Source organism: Pseudophryne corroboree, chromosome 6, assembly GCF_028390025.1.
Source record: "Pseudophryne corroboree isolate aPseCor3 chromosome 6, aPseCor3.hap2, whole genome shotgun sequence".
Classification (NCBI taxonomy): domain Eukaryota; kingdom Metazoa; phylum Chordata; class Amphibia; order Anura; family Myobatrachidae; genus Pseudophryne; species Pseudophryne corroboree.
Window position 1 is genome coordinate 692,518,349 of NC_086449.1, and position 21,857 is coordinate 692,540,205.

The 21,857-nt window shown below is 42.8% G+C and overlaps 1 protein-coding gene across 4 annotated transcripts in view; it reads left to right on the forward strand.

The window, feature by feature from the left end:
- Positions 1–21,857, forward strand: part of KCNIP1 (potassium voltage-gated channel interacting protein 1) — a 748,664-nt gene that overhangs the window by 570,090 nt on the left and 156,717 nt on the right. The window lies entirely within an intron of this gene.

Here is a 21,857-nt window from a genome sequence, read left to right on the forward strand (position 1 = left end):
TCTAAAAATTAGGTCAGAGTCCAGTAACATGACACAAAATTTCTATCAGACAACTGTCTGTGACTTGACAAACTACATTGTAGCTTTTTCTTTCTCAGTTGTTACTGCTTTTGAACTGCATTACACACAGGGTCAGGGTGCCTCTAACAGCAGCTACTGTAGGGCTCGCTTCACCAATGTATTCATTCTGCCTGCATTGGCTGATTGGAAGACTGCTAATGCTACAATACAAGCTACTTGTTGTAAAAGATTTGTGCGTCAGATGGCGTGAGATGCTTGGTGCAACTTAGTTGCTTTGCCACGTAAAGTGATTCCCATACGTCAGGTACTTGTGCTGAAATTTTGCAGCTTATTCACATTGTAGTCAAATATAAAGTTACTCAGTGTACTAGGCTCCCTAGAGTAATACTTTTGTAGGATTTTTGTCCCATACAATTTGGTATTGCTCTGTGGCATGGTGCTATCTCTGGTATCAGAACTTTGGGGGTCATTCTGAGTTGTTCGCTCGCTAGCAGATTTTAGCAGCATTGCACACGCTAGGCCGCCGTCCTCTGGGAGTGTATCTTAGCTTAGCAGAATTGCGAACGAAAGATTAGCAGAATTGCGAATAGAAAATTCTTAGCAATTTCTGAGTAGCTCGAGACTTACTCCTACGCTGCGATCAGCTCAGCCCGTTTCGTTCCTGGTTTGACATCACAAACGCCCTGCGTTCAGCCAGCCACTCCCCCGTTTCTCCAGACACTACCGCTTTTTATCCTGGCACGCCTGTGTTTTTCCGCACACTCCCAGAAAACTGCCAGTTTCCGCCCAGAAACACCCACTTCCTGTCAATCACACTACGATCACTTCAACAATGAAAATTCTTCGTTCGGACGTGAGTAAATCTACTAAGTTTTGTGCTAAAATACTTAGCGCATGCGCACTGCGTACTATGCGCATGCGCATTTTCGCCTTAATCGCTCCGTTGCTAAAATCGGCAACGAGCGAACAACTCGGAATGACCCCCTTTGTCTTTTGTACCCACTTTAGTGACTCAGGTGTCTATTTACTAAGCCTTGGATGGAGATAAAGGTATATTCAATTAAAGTCGGATCCATTCCGACATGCATTTGTCGGAATGGATCCGACCAGGGCTATTCAAATTGCCATCTCAATTCGACTTTTAAAAAGCAGAGCAGAGAGGAGGAGACTGGGGGAGAGCCGCGGGGAGACGGAGGAGAGCAGCACTACAGCAGCATTATAGGGCAGTGTCCACCCAGCTCCAGCAAGCGAGACCTCTGTTGCTGGAGCTGGTTGGACGCTGCCGTGAGTGGCGGCTATGCCACATCCTCCTGCATATGCTGTGCTGTAGCCGCAGCTCTCCCCTGTCTCCCCGCAGCTCTCCCCCATCTCCCCCCCCACCCCCGTCTCCTCCTCTCATCTCCTCTCATCTCCCTCAGGTCCCTCATCTCATTCCGACTTTTTTTAAAGTTGGATTGAGATGGTCGGAAAGGGGGCCAAACCCTGTCGGATTTGGCCCCGTTTCTGACAGAAGTATGCGGATCGGCGGCTATTCTGCCGATCCACGTGCTTTCCGATAAGTGGAATTCCCTGACTTGTCAGGTCATTTTGGGATATATTGAATAGGTCGGAACCCCTTCTGACCTAAAAAAGTTGAAAACTGCCATCTTTCCGACAAACGGCAGCTTTCGACTTCAATTGAATATACCTCAAAGTAGCTGGAGATAAAGTACCAGTCAATCGACTCCTAACTGACATTTTTCAAACACGGGGGCAGATGTATTAACCTGGAGAAGGCACAAGGAATCAGAATCAGAATTGTTAAACCAGTGATAAATGCAAGGTGATAAACGCACCAGCCAATCAGCTCCTGTTAATTTACATATTGGAGCTGATTGGCTGGTGCATTTATCACCTTGAATTTATCACTGGTTTATCACTTCCTTATGCATTCTTAGGGTTAATACATATGTTCCACAGTCTGTGACATGGCAGTTAGGAGCCACTTGGCTGGTACTTTATCTCCAGCGACTTTATCTCCTTCAACGGCTTAGTAAATAGACCCCTTAGTCACAAACAGAAGTATTTAAAAAGCCAGTGCCAGTACTCAGTGTACCCTTGCATCATACTTCTGTCACATTAGTGTGTAACTAAAATGTGTATTTTGGAATAAAATCTCTGGAAGTACACGTCATGCGGTTAGGTAGCAAAGACTATGCCACTCAGCTGCGCCAAGCATACTCCCATAGACTTTTTCCCAAAATACATTTCTTAGAATATACTGTATATATAGGATAGAGGCCGGTACTCCCCTGTATCACTTTACGTGCTCTGGTTCCCTCCGTAGTGGTGGTGCCACTCAAAGACTGAAGTACGGTAATTCAAATGTATTGAAAATTCGCCCCGAAATGTTGGTGTCCTGTAAATGTGTTTTCGATACATTTGAATTGCTAATGCAGGTTTATTTAGTGAACACAGGTGACTCAGATGTAACACTGATAGCGGTAATCAGGAACCCATATATCACACAAGGTAACAGCATTAGGTAGCGGTACTTACCAGGAGATGTCTGTGGTGGTGAAGCATGGAGGACTGCACTCCCACATGGAGGACGTGCAGTCTGACTCCCACTCTAGAGAAGATGATGCATGCACTGGAACACTGTGAGTCTCTGTAGCTGAGATCTGCTCCCAGTCTCAGCTCTGCACACTTGTACACCAGGACTCTGTCTCTCAGTCTCTGTGTGACACACATGTTCCTCACTCTCTCTGAGATGGAGGAATAAGAACTGCATCATATAACTCCGCCACCGAGTGACTCCTGGTACTAGAGGTCTAACACTAGGGGATGCACACATAGACTGATACACAGAAGTAGACATGTACAGAGCGCACCATATCCTAACAGTAGATGCCAAAATCCAGGTCAGCTCAGCAGGGGGGCTGGGCGGAGCTATGACACGATGATTGGCGGAGAGGAGGCGGAATGGGGGCATGGTTACTGCAATCATGTCATTGTAGCTACGCACCCACTCTGTAATGCCGATATTACCGCCACTATACTGCAGGGGGCATGGCTATGATGACGCGATTCAGCGATAATTGCGTCATCGACTGGCCGGACCCACTTTACTCACTATGTGGGAGGCTGGGCAGGGGGGACATACAAAATCCGGAGACTTGCCTGTTCTAGTGATAGATATAGATAGATAGTGATAAAGCTAAATATTTATCTTATATAAAACCCTTTATGAGGTCTAAGAACACTGTACGCTATTTACGTATGGAGTACCGTAAGGGTACGCTCGTTGCGTAACAATCGCTTAGCCGTAGTCGAGACGCTCAAGCGTCACGTTCGCTCACGGCCAAGAGATCACAGGCAGGCACGCTATTGGCTGCCGACTAATGTAATGATTCGCTATAGCGTAGCGGACGCTCGGGACCACGAGGAGATCACCAGCGGCGCTGACGCTCACAATGTTAAACCTTTATATCTAAACCATAAACAATGTAATATGCTGTAAAAACCTTAGTGTAGAGATAGGGTGTAGATGCAACACAGTGTAACCTTATTAACTTAAAAGCTGTTTGAGCGTCACCGAAGCTCTGAGAATACTCAACACTATAAGAAATACACAGATACCTGAGCTTAGGGTCCAACGCCTTATATATATATTATGAATGTTATACTTGCAAAAGAATTAATACAATACAAGTCATACACTACAATATAACATAGACTACCTAACCAGATAACTACACAGGAAATACAATACAATACTATTACGTTTAAGAGAATACGAGAGAAAGAGGAGAAGAGAGAGAGAGAGAGATATGGCCCACAATAACAAGAAAGACAATATGATTGCGGAGAAAACTTACGCACAAGGGGAACGATCGCATGCGCCTCTGGACATCCAGCTCCCGATTTTCAGCAATGAGAACCGTTGAAGAGTGAGAGCTGGATGTGATCGGCTTGTCTATTTATGCCCCACACACAATACAATTCAATGGTCCCTACAATCTCATTGTTCATTGGACACAGGAATTCCTCCTCGCATTATAACAAAAGGTCATAGGTTGATTCATACAGGTGGGCTGTGACGATTTCCAACTGCTCAGGTGGGTGGGAAACTAGGTTTCCCGCCGCATGGATAAGTAAGTGCAAATAATAGTAAATGGACATAAACTTCTTATGTCCATAACTATTCGCACGAGCGATTAATCCGCTTCAAACCAACACCGGAATATTGCTAATTAAATACTCTTCCGATGGATACTAAACACCACAGTATTACTCCTGTCTGACCCTTCGTATCAAACAAAGAGGGATTTCTCTGTCCATGAACATGCTACATTAACTAAACTTTCAGATTCTATCAAAGGGACCATTATCTACAAAATACCTTATATAGTGGAAATATGTAACGATTGAGTCGCACGCTACGAACACATGAACTCTACCGTAAATGCACATACCGCGCGCCCGCGGGTGCCCGCAACAGCGAGTATGCGCACGCACGGGAGAGCGCACGCATGCGCAGCGCGGACCTGTATGAGGTGCAAATATGGCAGTGTGCATCGTGATATTTTTCTGACTTTGACAGTCCACCCTTTGGCAGTCAACAATAACTGCCACTTCCTAAAACATTTCAAAAAGAGAAAAATATATGTCAGGGGTTAATACATTTACATGGTTGGGTAGGGGAGGAGAGGAGAAGGTAGGAAAAGGGTATGACCTAGTGAGATAGCAGAAGCATGTGTGTATGAATCCGTGTTTGGGGGTCATGTATCATCGTGCCGTACGTGTTTTAAATCAAGCTTCGAGGCATTGCGAAGTATACATTTGAATTCCTTCTTATCCCGTGGTACGGGTCTGTGGATGGGCTGTCAAACTTTACCGAGCTCTTTTCGGCTGTGGTTGTAACAAAAATGGGGAGCACATTTTAGTTGATGATACATGAATGGGGGAATATGTGATTGCTGATATCTGTGCCTGTATTCCCTATACTATGTGTGTAATTACCTGAAGGTTGTAGAGATGAAGGAAAGACATAATTACGGTGAATGCAGTGGTATTCTATGTCAGGTAAATGAACATTTGTCGGTTGAAGTCTTGTTCGGTGTCTGTTGAATGCAGTCTTCTTTGTGCTTTTGCCAAAAGGCGTGTGGGCAAAAAGCTTTGTCAATGTCCATAGACTTACAAAAGTGTTGGGCTAGCGTAATTTTAAAATTTCTAGGGAAACTGGGGGTCTATGGCAAAGTTCATCAAATATCTGTGTATAAGGTTGTCAAAACTTCTTCTTTAATCCATCAGTTGTCTGTATACAGGATCATCAAATTCCTCGTCCAAGTGGGTCTTTTTACCTTGGAGAAAACGGAAAAACAGGTGAAAGAAACGGACCGTAGAAATCGCATTTTCATCACATCATTGTTTCTACATTTGGGTCATAAATCAAATCCATTGGAATTACAATTTCCTCACTCCTTAAACTCATTATCCTAGTACTACGTTTGCACTTCGTTAAAGCCTGACCGCATCTAAATATCAAGCCAATCGTTATGATAACACCTAAGATACATAGGAGAAACTTCCCTATATCCATTATGACTCCTTGAGCCCATTCTCCTAAACCAGAGAACCAATTTCGCGGGTTCAACCATGACACCCAACCAGTCAGCTCATTACCTACAGCAGCAAGAGTGAGATAGTGTCTCCTGCGAAATTCCCACTTCAGTTGGAGAATATCGTCCATCTTTTGGTCTATGACCTCGACCGGGTCCTCGGTACTATTTGTAATATATGTGCAACATTTCACGCCGTACTGCGTTGCCAGTGTGACACAATATCCACCTGTTACTGCCGTGAGATAATTGAGAATCATTCTATGCTGAACTAGTTCTGTTCCAGTATACCTAAACGTGTCATCATACATTTCTGTGATATTGTCTAACAAATTTGCGAGCGCAGATATGTATTTATAATTCAACACTCCTCTGGCGGTGCGAGTGATGTCTAACGCGATTAGAAACTGAATCCCGGTGGATTCATGGATCATGTCAGAGGCCGGATGCTCTGTTCTTTCTATCAGGTGCCGTTTAACTACGTGCTCGTAATGGGTATGAGTATAAGGAGCTTGGGCAACACGGTGTATATCTTTCATTTTGGCATGTGATACAGTCATTACTTCAGGCAGTACTTTTCCAATATAACACAATCCTTCAGAGTTTGGGGCAAGCCACTTATACGCCTTCCTCCCGCATATGAAATATGCATCATCGGGGAGAACATATGGGACGGAGTAGGACATAACCATATTACACATCTTCCATGTGAAATCTCCTAACCCTAATTCTCCCATCTGTCTAGTACACGTATCAGCTTGTACGATATGTGCACAGTATCCTGGTGATACCTCTCCAACTCTCGTAATCCTATTTCCTAGGGTATACCTATATCGGAAAGATTTTCCTCTACTGGCTATGTGGCGTACAAGCTCTGTATCTGTCGGCATTCTATCTGCTCTTAATACTAACAACTTAAATCTCAAATGTACCTCAGAACACAGCAGAGACAACATCTCCTTCCTGGATCTGCAGATTTATCGAAGTACCGACAATACTCTTGCAACCAAGCTATACCGTAAAGAAACCGCCACGAACAGTGTCCTGCACAATTCAAGCTCACATTTCCCACCCACCATTAACAATATACCCAAGGGTGAGTTCTTAAGATTGAAACGTAACTGCTCGGATAAGCAAGAATTTCTAGAGCAGAGTAAAGAACTGACTGCTCGTCTGCGAGAAAGAGGATATAGCCATAGGCTAATCAAACAAGCCAGAACCTCACTTATGAAGGTTGACAGAGGCACTCTTATCTTTCAAGAGAAAAAGAGTAAAGATTCAGGTACTATTCGATTCGTGGGTGATTTTTGTAGCGATTGGAGAGAATTGAAAGCAGCCATACAAAAACACTGGCATGTATTACAAACAGATCCTGACATAGCCATGGAGATTGAGGATTCGGTCTCCATGAGCTGGAGAAGATCTCCCAATCTTAGGGATATCCTGGTTCAGAGTCACTATGTCTCCAAGACGCCTAAACAAATATCAACATGTGGAACTTATCCATGTGGTTCTTGCAAGGCCTGCCAATATATGGACCCAGTTAAAGAAATCACAGATAAATATGGTACAAAACACAAAATTAGATTCTTCTGCAACTGTACCACGATTAATGTGATCTACTGTATTCTGTGCACTTGTGGCAAAAGATACATAGGTATGACGACAAGGATGTTAAAACAGAGAATTTTGGAACACTGCGGGTCCATCAGGAACGCGGCCAGAGATCTGGGGAACATGAAATAGATTACATCCGTTGCCAAACATTTCCACCATAATCCCTCACACAGAATGAAAGTATTCTGTGTGGACAAGATTAAACCAAACATCAGGGGCGGAGACACGACCAAAGCGCTTCTCCAAAAAGAGAGCAAGTGGACATTCATATTAGGTACTCTGGGACCAGATGGTCTCAATGAATCTATCAATTATAACATTTTTCTTTGAAAGTGTAACTTTTGGTCTCAATGAATCCGTCAATTATAACATCTCTCTTTTAAAGTGTAACTTTATAATAGATATACTGGATAACAGATTAGCAGGCCCAGGGGTCCCTCCAACTAAGTAGGGACCGGATGGGTTGAATTAAGGTTGAATTTCTAATATCCTTCCATGCAGATGTAGTCAATAAATAGACACACCATATCTCTTGATTATATCTCTCCCATCAAGCTTGTCAGCTTCAGATTCTGGCTATGCCCCATCCTTCCATGCAGATGTAGTCAATAAATAGACACACCATATCTCTTGATTATATCTCTCCCATCAAGCTTGTCAGCTTCAGATTCTGGCTATGCCCCTTATGGGCTTCCCGAATTTATAGTAGGGTAGGAAACCATCATATAACATATATATTTATTTTTTGAAAAATTCTTTTCATTAAATACATAATGTACATAGATACAAGTATACTATCTGAGAGGATAGTGTTGTATTTCATTTTTCATGGATTTGTACACGTGCACCTTTTTTTCGCATATTATTATAAAGATGTAATTTTGTACTTTTCACTATTCTCAACATTCACTTTCACATGCGTGCGCATTGCGTATGTATATGTGTATGTATGTGTACATATATGTGTATGTGTATATATATATATATGTGTAGATGTATGTATGTGCATGTATTTATTTATATATTTATATATTTATCACAAATTATCACTCACATAAGCATATTGATACATTGTTAAAATATCATAATTTTCCCCATTCCAATTATTTCCACTGGTCCTTTTTCCCGCCCCTCTTCCTTCATCTCTTTTCCCTCCCCTTCCTATTATAGGCTCACATTTACACATACTAGTTAGTAGTCACTTCCGGTCTAAAAATAGCATTTTGCTCACTACATGGGGCTATTTTCCCATGTCACTTCCCCTTCCCCCTACCTTCCGGTCCCCCCTCATTTTAATTCACTCTTAATTCACCTTACAAACATTCATATAACCTTTTCTGCCTTCCCCCCCCCCCTCCCCCATCATATCACTTCAAAACTCACCCACACCAATATAGTGTGAAATAATCTTTCTTTCCTCCCCCTCCCCGCCCCTTTTCTTTTCTTTTCTCTTTTTTCCTTTGAGCATATAAATCATAAGTGTACGAATCCATATATCCACCCCAGTGGTTAATAGACTATTACCACGGGATGGACAATTTAATCAAGTATCCTGACATCATGATTCTATAAACTTGTAACCCTTACTTCCTTTTTAATGTATAATTAATGTGTATTTAATTGAATATATATTGCAACAAATATCTATATGATGGAAAATTATCTATCACAGCACCACTGATTATCAGGGGGTTTTATTTATATGTTTTATGGATGTATTCATTGCCTCTTTTTATTTATGCCTATTTGGGCATTGTCTCAACCAGAATTTTTCCGCCTGTATCATCAGGTTTAAACTATCAGCCAGTTAGGCAATCAATTACTGGGCAATCAGTCCCCGTTTCAGGATTGGTTCTACCTTCTTTAAATACTGACACATTTCCTGACTCCGGTCAGGCTCACAGGTGATTAAGCCCTCCGTGGTGAAACGCGTTCTGGCCGCTTGCTGATTCCCCGCTGCAGGGGGAACAGCCTGCACACATCCACACCCTCCAGCCAAAAGAGTCAGGTACCCTGTCCTTTCAGGTGTCTTCTCCTCTCCCGGCGGCGCATTTTGGTCCCTGCAATGCTGTCAGTAACCAGGGCCACCTAACACCGCATACGGGAGCAGGGTTGTACACTGTATCTTTCTCTCCGGCCAGCGTGCCTGCAAGCTCCGCTCTCACCTCCATCCGCTCATTGAAGACGGAGGCAGCTGAAAGGGCTGCAGATTCTCACGCTGTCCCTAATTTTCAATCTATGTGTTAAATTATTGATTATAATCATGCTAGGGATACAGTGTTATACATTCTCCTAAATTATTCAAAGGCACAACAGTTAATTCATTCATATTGATATCCAGTAATATTATATCACGTCTGGGATACATTTTAGAAACTTTAAGTGTGGTCGATCAGGAATGTAATCATTTGACATAACCAATATTAGACCTATCAAGGAGTCTAGCAGCAAACACGTGATTTATGTATCTGTACTATCTATCTTCGGTGTCTGCCCTCCTCCCGGTGGCGAATTTGGCTCCTGCAATGCCTAGTGTAACCAGGACCATCTAACACCGCAAACGGAGGAGCCAGGGCGTATCACTGCATCTCTCCATCGTGAACAGCGTTTGCCGGTCCCGCTCTCACCCCCGTCCGCTCACGGAAGACGGCGGCAGTAGAAGGGGTGGCATACCTTCACGCTGTTCCTTTCTATCCCAAGTGTGTTCATTACAAATTTGCACCTGACGGTTAACAAGGGAGAAGGCACAGAGAGAGGACAATTGGTTATGCTATTACAACAATTGTTATAAAGCAGTAACGTAGACCTCCTGGGTAGGGTGCATGTTAAACATCTAAATCATGATAGCATGCCCCAAAGCAGTACCTACGGTCTAATGTCCAGAATTTCATGCTAGTTACTAACAGGTATCATATGAAGGAATTATATGAGAAATTACTAGGATTTTTTTCAAGGGTATCATTAGCTGGAGATGATTATGAAACAGCATTCAAAGCTCTAAAATCTTAGTGAAATTATCGGTGTGTTGATGTGTTATAGGTATTTCACCTTTTGATGCTTTATAATACCACCACTACCAATATTATTTTGGTGAGCGTATATGTATTTTTTCAATATTTTTTCATTATAATTGTATTGTATGATTATGTCTAGAAAGGTTTTATGAATAAGAGTGATTAAAAGTTATGTTTTATTAAAATCATTTACTAATTATACACATAAAAGAGTGCTCCACAAAGGAACTTTTTTTCTTTGTGAAATCGTCTCTGGGTTTCCGGTATTAGAGTATGTGATATTCAGTTCCGTGGAGCACCTCCAGCTGGGATACTAAAGGAATGTAAGAAAATTATTGTAATTGCTGGTTCATATACATTGTATCTATTTATTACTGTTTATGTTTTGTGCGGGATATACAGTTTTCTTTCTATATGAAAAGGTCATGGTTTGGTTACTCCATGACACTTCCCAATTTCCCGGCTTTCGGGGATTGGAAATGTTAAAACATATTAGGGATCTATCCACATGATATTGGTGGAGCTTCAAACTAGGAGGACTGGAGATATTAAACCTCCTGTCCACCGGCCTCCCACCACTTAGCTCAAGTACCTCCCCTATCGTTAAAGGAAATGGTACTAGTCCTGATTTGCTATGACCTTGAGGTACTTGAGAGCATACCCAACAATCTGTTTGATTTAACACACTACCCACTAAGGAGTGATAGTCACTCAAGGGGTGCCGGTCCATGTGGATATTAAAACTGGATTGGCATTTCTTGATGCACCCATCCTCAACTACATTGTCACAGAGCCTACAGATACAGTTTTCTTCAGCTAACAATCCTTCACAATTCCTTCTATGGTCAATGCTATCGGATCGTTTTCTGATACTCGCCTTTGCTTGTTGATTATGTTGTTCTCGGAAAACTACGCCTCCATCTCTGTCATCAGAACCCATTCCAGAACCTCTCTCGACCTCCATGGTACTCTCGCCGGAACAGACTGCTCTGGTCAACATCATGGTCAACAGGAAAATCCGGATCACAGTCTCTTGGGGCAAGTCCATCTTATAGGAGGAAACGAAGAAGAATGAGAAGGGGGAAAAATAATTTGAGGGAGGGGGGATGGGAAGTGGAGAAAAACAATAAAAGGGAACAGGGAATCGACAACTGCTTTTGATCTTGTGATTCTTGATGCTCAGGTGCCGCCCCAGTCCTCCTGGAACAGACACTCCAGTGATACAACTTCCTCTACCGTCTGTTCCTTATCACGGGACCTCTCTGGATCAGCAACCTTCTTACAGTGGGACGAATGAACCCAAGTCTCTCTCTCGGCAACTTTCAATGCTGTAGTGCTAGTCAATAAGACTTGGTATGGTCCTTCCCATCTGTCAATAAGGCAACCTGAGCGTAGAAAATTCCGTATCATTACATAATCCCCAGGTTCAATGTCATGACAATTACTATCTGGTAAATCAGGAATCACTAACTTCAAATTATCATTTTGATTCCTTAGCTGTTTACTCATGTTAATCAAGTACTTTACAGTCACTTCATTGTTACACTTCAAATCATCCTGAGGGTTAATCATAACATGCGGTTGTCGACCAAACAAGATTTCAAAGGGAGACAGATTAAGAGGGGACCTGGGAGTGGTTCTGATGCTGTACAGTACAATGGGTAAAGCTTCTGGCCATGTCAATCCTGTCTCTGCCATAACTTTGCTCAGTTTATTTTTAATAGTGCTGTTCACTCTTTCCACCTTCGCACTCGCCTGTGGACGGTATGGAGTGTGCAGCTTGCTATCAATTCCCATCAACTTACACATTCCTTGAAAGACATCACCTGTAAAATGGGTACCCCTATCGCTTTCAATTATTCTAGGGATACCATATCTACATACAAATTCCTGCACAATTTTCTTAGCAGTAAACATAGCGGTATTTGTGGCCGCAGGAAATGCTTCGACCCAATTTGAGAACACATCTATACAAACAAGTACATATTTAAAATTTCGACAAGGGGGTAATTGAATAAAGTCAATCTGTATTACCTGAAAAGGACCGCCTGCAGGTGGGATATGAGATGGTTCTGTTGGTATTGCCTTTCCGATGTTCTTTCTCAAACAGGTAAGGCATGACATTGCTCTCTTACCTGCATGAGATGAAAATCCTGGGGCGCACCAATATGCTCTTACCAACTTGCACATTCCCTCCTTGCCCAGATGAGTCAGCCCGTGTGCTGCCTCAGCTAAACATGGAAGATATGCTCTGGGGGCCACCGGTTTACCTTGTCCATCCGTCCAGAGTCCTGAGGACTCCTGGCCATATCCCTTTGCCTTCCAGACTGCCTTTTCCTGTGTGGAACACAAATTTTGCATTTCGCACAACTTCTGTGTGTTGATGGTATTAAATACCATCAGTTGTGTGGTGTCTGTCTGTCTGGGGGTACCAGCTGCTAACTTAGCAGCTTCATCTGCTCGGCTGTTACCAAGTGATACTGGGTCCTGGCTATATGTGTGTGCTTTACACTTGATAACAGCCACTCTGTCGGGTTCCTGTATCGCTGTTAGAAGCCTTTTGATGTGAGCTGCATGCGCTATCGGTGTACCAGCTGCCGTCATGAAATTTCTGAGGCGCCATAGGGCTCCGAAATCATGGACTACCCCGAATGCGTATCTAGAATCGGTGTAGATATTGGCTGATTTGCCCTTAGCCAATTCACATGCTCTGGTTAGGGCGACCAGTTCAGCAACCTGGGCTGAGTGGGGTGGGCCTAGCGGTTCCGCTTCTATGGTGCCTTGGTCATCAACGACTGCGTATCCAGTACACAAGTCTCCCGAGTCTGACTGTCTGTGACAACTACCGTCCGTGTAGAAAGTTAGATCTACATCTTCCAGTGGGTTGTCACTGATGTCAGGCCTTGCGGTAAAAATTTTGGGTCAAATATTCCATACAATCATGTGTGTCTTCCTTTGTGTTAAATTCTCCTTCCCCACCACTCTCATCCTCCACCCTTTGTGCCTGTCCAGGCACACCTGGGAGATATGTTGCAGGATTTAATGCACTGCATCTCCTTATGGTGATGTTTACGGGGGCCATTAGTGCCAATTCCCATCTTGTAAACCGCGCTGATGAGACGTGCCTGGTTTGGGCAGAATTTAGCAAGGCTGACACTGCATGTGGTGTATGAATTGTGAGGTTGTGACCTAGCACTACATCTTCGCTTTTCGTTACTAGCAATGCTATTGCAGCAACGCTTCGCAAGCATGTGGGGAGGGATCGCGCTACCGTGTCTAGCTGAGCGCTGTAGTATGCTACTGGCCTGCTGGCATCACCGTGCTTTTGGGTTAAGACGCCTGCCGCGCAACCAGCATTTTCTGTTCCGTACAGCTCAAAGGGTTTCCCATAGTCTGGCATACCTAATGCTGGTGCCTGCGTTAGGCACTGTTTAAGTCTCTCAAATGCCATCTCGGACTCGTCTGTATGCGAAATCCGATCAGGTTTGTTTGAGGAGACCATCTCCTGCAATGGTAACGCTAGAATGGAAAACCCTGGGATCCAGTTACGGCAATACCCACACATTCCTAAAAATGTTCTGATCTGTTGCTGGGTTTTTGGCAGAGTCATGTCTCTAATTGCTTGAATTCTATCAGCGGTCAGGTGTCTCAGTCCTTGTGTTAGACAGTGTCCCAAATATTTTACCTTAGTTTGGCATAATTGCAACTTGTCTTTGGAAACCTTGTGTCCTGTGTCTGAAAGATGAAACAGGAGCTGTTTCGTATCCTTCAGGGATGCTTCCAATGAATCAGAACACAGTAGTAGATCATCCACGTACTGTATTAATACTGATCCACTCTCTGGTTGGAAAGACTGTAAACAATCATGCAAAGCCTGGGAAAATATACTTGGACTGTCTATGAAACCTTGTGGTAATCGAGTCCATGTGTATTGGACTCCTCTGTATGTGAATGCAAACAAATATTGGCTGTCAGGGTGCAAAGGTACTGAAAAGAAAGCGGAGCAGAGGTCAATAACAGTGAAAAATTTCGCAGTGGGAGGGATTTGCATAAGGATGACAGCTGGATTTGGCACTACGGGGAACTGACTCTCAACTATTTTGTTAATCCCCCTTAGATCCTGCACTAGCCGGTAACCCCTCCCCCCACTCTTTTTCACAGGGAAGATGGGACTATTGGCAGTGCTGGACGTTCTTACCAGAATGCCCTGTTGTAGCAAGCGCTTTATTACGGGGTACACTCCTAACTCCACCTCTGGCTTCAGAGGGTATTGTGGGATTTTTGGAGCTATCCTACCATCTTTTACTTGTACAACTACTGGAGCTACGTTTGCCATTAATCCAGTGTCCTGTCCATCTTTAGTCCAAAGTGACTCTGGTATCTGGGATGTCATTTCTTCTACTTGGGATGGAGTCCTATTTGTCATAATGGTATGTGACATTAATTTTGATGGGGAGTCTAACATGTCTCGCACTTCCTGAACGTGATTCTCAGGTATGTCCAAGAATACACCTTCAGGAGTACAATAAATGACGCACCCCACTCTACACAATAAGTCTCTTCCCAGGAGATTAGTCGGTGCCGATGCAGCCAGCAAAAAGGAATGCTTGGTATGTAACGGCCCTACTGTAATCTAGGCTGGTTTGCTAACAGGGTAGTGCTGGACTACTCCTGTTACCCCTATGGCTGGAATTGTCTTACCAGTGGTTCTCATGCCCACTGTCGAATTTATCACTGATTTGGCCGCCCCTGTATCTACAAGAAAGTTTAATGATTTACCAGCTACATTGATTGCAATTTCGGGTTCACTTCCAAGATTTGCAATCAATTTTACTGGCTGCAGATTCCAGGTATGGCCACACCCCTATTGGGTATGGTGACCTCCCTGAATCCCGCTGGCAGCAACTACTTGTGAAGGGGTTAAATGGGAACTACCAGTGGCTTGCCAGTCTCTGTTCGGGGGGTATCTTTTTGTTTCCCCTGCATGTGGCTCATAACTCCGTCTCTGCGGACCTTGCTCCCAATGTCGTGTGTCGTGTCGTTGTCTAGGGGGTTGGTATGATCTTTGCGAATTTTTCGCTCTACAGTCTCGTGCTATGTGTCCCTGTTTATGACAAAAATAACATGTTACCACATTTGACTTACCCACAGGGTTTGGTGATATAAACACAGGCTGTTTTGTGGTCAGGGCCTGTATACTTACTGACATTAACTTATCACCTTGCGACTCCCTGTGTCTGGTGATATTCCGGTCGTGATCAATAGCAGCCTCTCTCAAAGTAGCCACCGACAGACCTCGCCAACATGGTTGTGTGGTCTGTACCCTGGTCTTTAATGCCTCTTTTAAACCATCCATTAGCACAGATACTGCTACTTCTTGATGGTTTGCATTGGTCCTAATGTCCTCTATGCCAGTGTACTTTGCCATTTCTAATAATGCCCGGTGAAAATACTCAGCAGCTGTTTCTGACTCTTTTTGTTTAATGGAAAAAATTCTATTCCATTTGGCTACAGCTGGGAAATACTCCTTTAACTGTAAATTTATTCTTTTTACATTGTCTTTGTTGTACACATCTGTAAGAGGTACATCCTGATCCAGTCCACAGTCAGCTAAAAATTGAGCTGCGTCGACATTGGAGGGTAAACAAGCCCTCAGCAACACCTGCCAATCTTTGTTATTGGGCTCTAAAGTGTTTCCTAGGTCTCTGATGTATTTTTGGCTAGCAACTAAGTCTTTTCTGGGGTCAGGGAATTCAGACACTATGGTCCTTAATTCCATTCGGGAAAACGGGCTGTACATGGCAATGTTCCTAACAGGAGTGACTCCTGAAGTGTCCGTTTTCCCATTTGGCACTACTATTACCTTAACAGGATTAATTCTAACAACATCATTCTGTGTAGATTCTACAGCCTGTGGTGAAATAGTCTCAGCATAGTGTATGGTGCCGTACTTACCCGTTGATACGACCTCACCTGTCCCTCCGCTAGGGGGCTTTGTTACTAATCTTATGGGTTGGGCCGTGCCTACTGTTGTTTCTGATATGGTGGCTGCTAGAGAGAGCGCCGATATTGTTGCCGATTCGTCCTCTTGATCACACTCCTGGGGAAAGTTCAAAACAGGGTACAACTTGCACGGGTTAATACTTGCATTGGTTAACTTATTAACATTATCCTTAACATTTATACAGTTGCTAAGTGCCTGTTTGTTACCCCCTGATGCGTCATTCTCCGCAACCAATTTCTCTCCTGATATGTATGGTGGCGGCGGGGCCGTGGCTATCAGTTTTCTGATAGGGCCAGATCCCGCCGCCTGAGCCAATCCTCTCTGTATTTCACCCTCCTGTTGCCATAACTGCAAATAATCATAATGTTGGATTCGTCTCTTTGCTGATTTAATGAGACATATCCTTCTCCTTAAATTCATTAACACTTCTGGGCTGAAGCTACCTACTCTTGGGAATTTCTCCCCGTCATGTACAGTCATTTTCTCCCATTCATCACATAAAATTTCTGTGTGTCTTCCGTATTTTTCACACATTACATACCTTGCCGACCCGACTGGTCGGTTTACAGAATCAACCCGAACCGAGGTTGATCGCCCCCTTCCTGAACAACTGGCCCCCATAATTTGCAGGTGTTGCTTGTTCTACCTCTGACCTTTATATCAGGGTGTTCAGCGAACCCTTACAAAAAACCAAAATATTCAAAGATAGGTTGACGGTGAAGTTTATCGAGCACCTCACTCACTCGCCCACGCCGACCAATATGCCCACACACTGATATAGTGCTGGCGTACTCGACCCAGGGCCCCTATGAACCTTCGTTTACTGGAACATGTGGGTGTGATCCGCAGAGCATTGACCCTTTCCAGTAAAGGTGGGGTTGTCGGATAATTCCTGAGTGACCAGAGAACTTCCCTTTTTGGTTAAAATAAAAAATTACACAAATCACGTTAGAATGTACAAATAGCGTTTATGACCGGGTTCGTACACAAATGGTACTGGTCAGGTTACTAATGCACACAATTACGTGCGGTACAATCGTTCAGTACATAAGCAACTAATCTTATGTACGGAGCGACCAGTGGAATCGACATTCGGCAGCTGCGAATTCCTTCAGCCTGAGCTTTATTGTCCTATATGGGTGTTGCACCAACCCTTTTTGGTGTTGTGCCTTGTCTCTATAGCGGACTTCCTTGTCTGCTGTACCTGGACCTCCTGGTCTGTTATGCGACCTCCTGGTCTGTTACAGTATGACCTCCTGGTCTGCTACACTCTAATGCTCAAATTTTATGTTTAACTAGAGATGCCTCCCTAGCCACCATGTATGTCACTTACACGTATGTACCTTCACGAGAACTCGGTGATTTCTGTGGTTCAATCCCCAAAATTGTAAAACTTAAAAACACTCACTCATCACATGTACACTTTTGTTTCTATTTCTATTTCTGCGCAGAAATTTTTCTTTAGACCAGATGTGTTGTAAATTTGGTGAAGGATCTGTTAATTTAAATTTCGGATTTAAAATAGATTTGCGCTATTTATCGCCTGTTGCGCTATTTATCGCCTGTTGAAAATCAACACTATCGTGTGACTTGAGTTACGTGGGCGCACCCAGACGCTCCGTTGCGTAATTTACGCTGCGTGCGTCGGCCTTTGCGTACGCGAGTCTCAGCCCTTTGTTAGAGACACGTGTACACAAAACCAATGCCCACCGTAACACAACTAACACGTTTATCAATGTAGATGATCCTCGATCCTCTACTGAACCCCACACCAATCTCTCCTTGTACCTTTAGGTAGAGCTGCGTGTGCTTTACACTTTATCCCTTAACGCATTACTTTTACACTTTATACTATGAAATAGCGACAAATCTCTCTTAGCACGTTTTATCAATTATAAAATGGCAAACAGGAGAGTGATATATGAAAATACACGAGTGAAAAAGAAATGCAGATATGTGCGTGTGTACGCAAGACAGAAATAAACAGTTTTAAAAGACACTAGCGTTTTGTTCTTACCTCCGGTTCTGGATTCCTTCAGCACCCTTTACTAAGCGAAGCAGACGCTTATCCCGTCAGCACTGCGAAGAATATGATCTCCCGCCCTTTGCTGATGGATAATGTCTGCTGAAATTACCTAGCAGAGATATGTGAAGGACAGGACGAGCCGCCAATTGATAAAGCTAAATATTTATCTTATATAAAACCCTTTATGAGGTCTAAGAACACTGTACGCTATTTACGTATGGAGTACCGTAAGGGTACGCTCGTTGCGTAACAATCGCTTAGCCGTAGTCGAGACGCTCAAGCGTCACGTTCGCTCACGGCCAAGAGATCACAGGCAGGCACGCTATTGGCTGCCGACTAACGTAATGATTCGCTATAGCGTAGCGGACGCTCGGGACCATGAGGAGATCACCAGCGGCGCTGACGCTCACAATGTTAAACCTTTATATCTAAACCATAAACAATGTAATATGCTGTAAAAACCTTAGTGTAGAGATAGGGTGTAGATGCAACACAGTGTAACCTTATTAACTTAAAAGCTGTTTGAGCGTCACCGAAGCTCTGAGAATACTTAACACTATAAGAAATACACAGATACCTGAGCTTAGGGTCCAACGCCTTATATATATATTATGAATGTTATACTTGCAAAAGAATTAATACAATACAAGTCATACACTACAATATAACATAGACTACCTAACCAGATAACTACACAGGAAATACAATACAATACTATTACGTTTAAGAGAATACGAGAGAAAGAGGAGAAGAGAGAGAGAGAGATATGGCCCACAATAACAAGAAAGACAATATGATTGCGGAGAAAACTTACGCACAAGGGGAACAATCGCATGCGCCTCTGGACATCCAGCTCCCGATTTTCAGCAATGAGAACCGTTGAAGAGTGAGAGCTGGATGTTATCGGCTTGTCTATTTATGCCCCACACACAATACAATTCAATGGTCCCTACAATCTCATTGTTCATTGGACACAGGAATTCCTCCTCGCATTATAACAAAAGGTCATAGGTTGATTCATACAGGTGGGCTGTGACGATTTCCAACTGCTCAGGTGGGTGGGAAACTAGGTTTCCCGCCGCATGGATAAGTAAGTGCAAATAATAGTAAATGGACATAAACTTCTTATGTCCATAACTATTCGCACGAGCGATTAATCCGCTTCAAACCAACACCGGAATATTGCTAATTAAATACTCTTCCGATGGATACTAAACACCACAGTATTACTCCTGTCTGACCCTTCGTATCAAACAAAGAGGGATCTCTCTGTCCATGAACATGCTACATTAACTAAACTTTCAGATTCTATCAAAGGGACCATTATCTACAAAATACCTTATATAGTGGAAATATGTAACGATTGAGTCGCACGCTACGAACACATGAACTCTACCGTAAATGCACATACCGCGCGCCCGCGGGTGCCCGCAACAGCGAGTATGCGCACGCACGGGAGAGCGCACGCATGCGCAGCGCGGACCTGTATGAGGTGCAAATATGGCAGTGTGCATCGTGATATTTTTCTGACTTTGACAATAGATAGATAGATAGATAGATAGATAGATAGACAGACAGTATACAGTATATACTAAATTCTCATAGGATGACAGAACTTGAAACCTAAATGATATTGTTTGTGTAGTTTGTGTAGTGAAAAGAGACTGACAGTAATGTATGTCACTATTATAACAGACCTGAAGTTTGTCATATGTCGGAAAGCTACCCTTAGTCACATTTGGACAATACTTAAGTTATGGCTGTTTTCTTCTTAAGTCGCATGTCTTTTGCCCTTGTGACACAGCAGCATTTTTCACTTGATAGCACCAAGGGGCAGTTTTTAGGGGTGTACAGATGTGGCCATATCACAGTATGGCTGCGTTGATGTGAAATATTTACCAAGATGATGACTTAACCAATATAAATGCACCTGTTTGGAGGAAAATGACTTGAAAGTATTTGACCACTGGTGCATGTTTGAAGCATAGAAGATGATGGCCACTGGCCATGTCTGATTTGCCAAAAGCACAGACAATTGTGCAAATATAGTATAACTGCTGCGGCTGTGATCTAATACCAGTATTATAGTGCTCTAAACACATGTTCTGAGAACTAAAGTATGAATCCTACTCTCTTTGGAGAGGTGAAGGCTTCTAAATATGTTTATGAATGTGATATACAGTGTGTATATATATATATATATATATATATATATATAGTTAAACATGTATATCTGCATAAACAAAATGTACAGTAGGATGATCTTTTCCACTTTTTTTTACTGCATGTGCAGTGAAGTTATTATTATTATTATTATTATTATTATTATTGTTATAATAAAAAAATGAGCATTCCCCATGCTTGCTGCTTTGGCCAGTACAGTCCTGTGTTGCACTTCTAAGTTGTGATTATTGTATCCTACTTATATGTATGATGCTGTCTGTTATTGTGGACACTGCTGACACTGGGGGCACCTGTTTCACATGTTAATACTACAGGTTGAGTATCCCATATCCAAATATTCCGAAATACGGAATATTCCGAAATACGGACTTTTTTGAGTGAGACTGAGATAGTGAAACCTTTGTTTTTTGATGGCTCAATGTACACAAACTTTGTTTAATACACAAAGTTATTAAAAATATTGTATTAAATGACCTTCAGGCTGTGTGTATAAGGTGTATGTGAAACTTAAATGAATTGTGTGAATGTAGACACACTTTGTTTAATGCACAAAGTTATAGAAAAATATTGGCTAAAATTACCTTCAGGCTGTATGTATAAGGTGTATATGAAACATAAATGCATTCTGTGCTTAGACTTGGGTCCCATCACCATGATATCTCATTATGGTATGCAATTATTCCAAAATACGGAAAAATCAGATATCCAAAATACCTCTGGTCCCAAGCATTTTGGATAAGGGATACTCAACCTGTACTATAAGACAAGACTTATGTATCCTGTTTTATGTTTGCTAATAAGACAACGTGAAATTATTTTATATAATGTATCACCACTTTTAAACTAACATTTTTTTTATTTGATTAAAAAAAATTAACATTCAATTATGGAATTTGTGTAATTATGCAATGGCTATTTCCAGCTTGTGAGTCATACATGACATGCAGAAATAATAAAGATTTCCTCCTTCGCTAATGAGTATTACATCTACAATATACAGTAATTGTGGACAACACACAGAGGTGCTAATTCTGAGTCGGCCAGAGCTGTGTGCATGGATGCAAATGGCAATTTTTTTGATACAGCGCATGTGCAGATGTGAACTTACCCATTCACGCATGTGTCTATCATATTCTGGGTCAGAGGAATCTGAACATAGGAAGTTTTAATTATGTCTGTGTGTGTGTATTATATATACACCTACATACTCCAGTGGACCCGGCACTCCTTCACCGAAAATAAATGAGCTGCGGTGCCCTCTAGGTGAGCAAACTCACTATGTACTGTCAGGATGGCGGCGGCACTCAGCAGACTCGCAGTGAGGATTAAATCAGTGTCAATTTATTGAACCGACATGTTTTGGGGAAGCACCCCATCCTCAGGGCCAG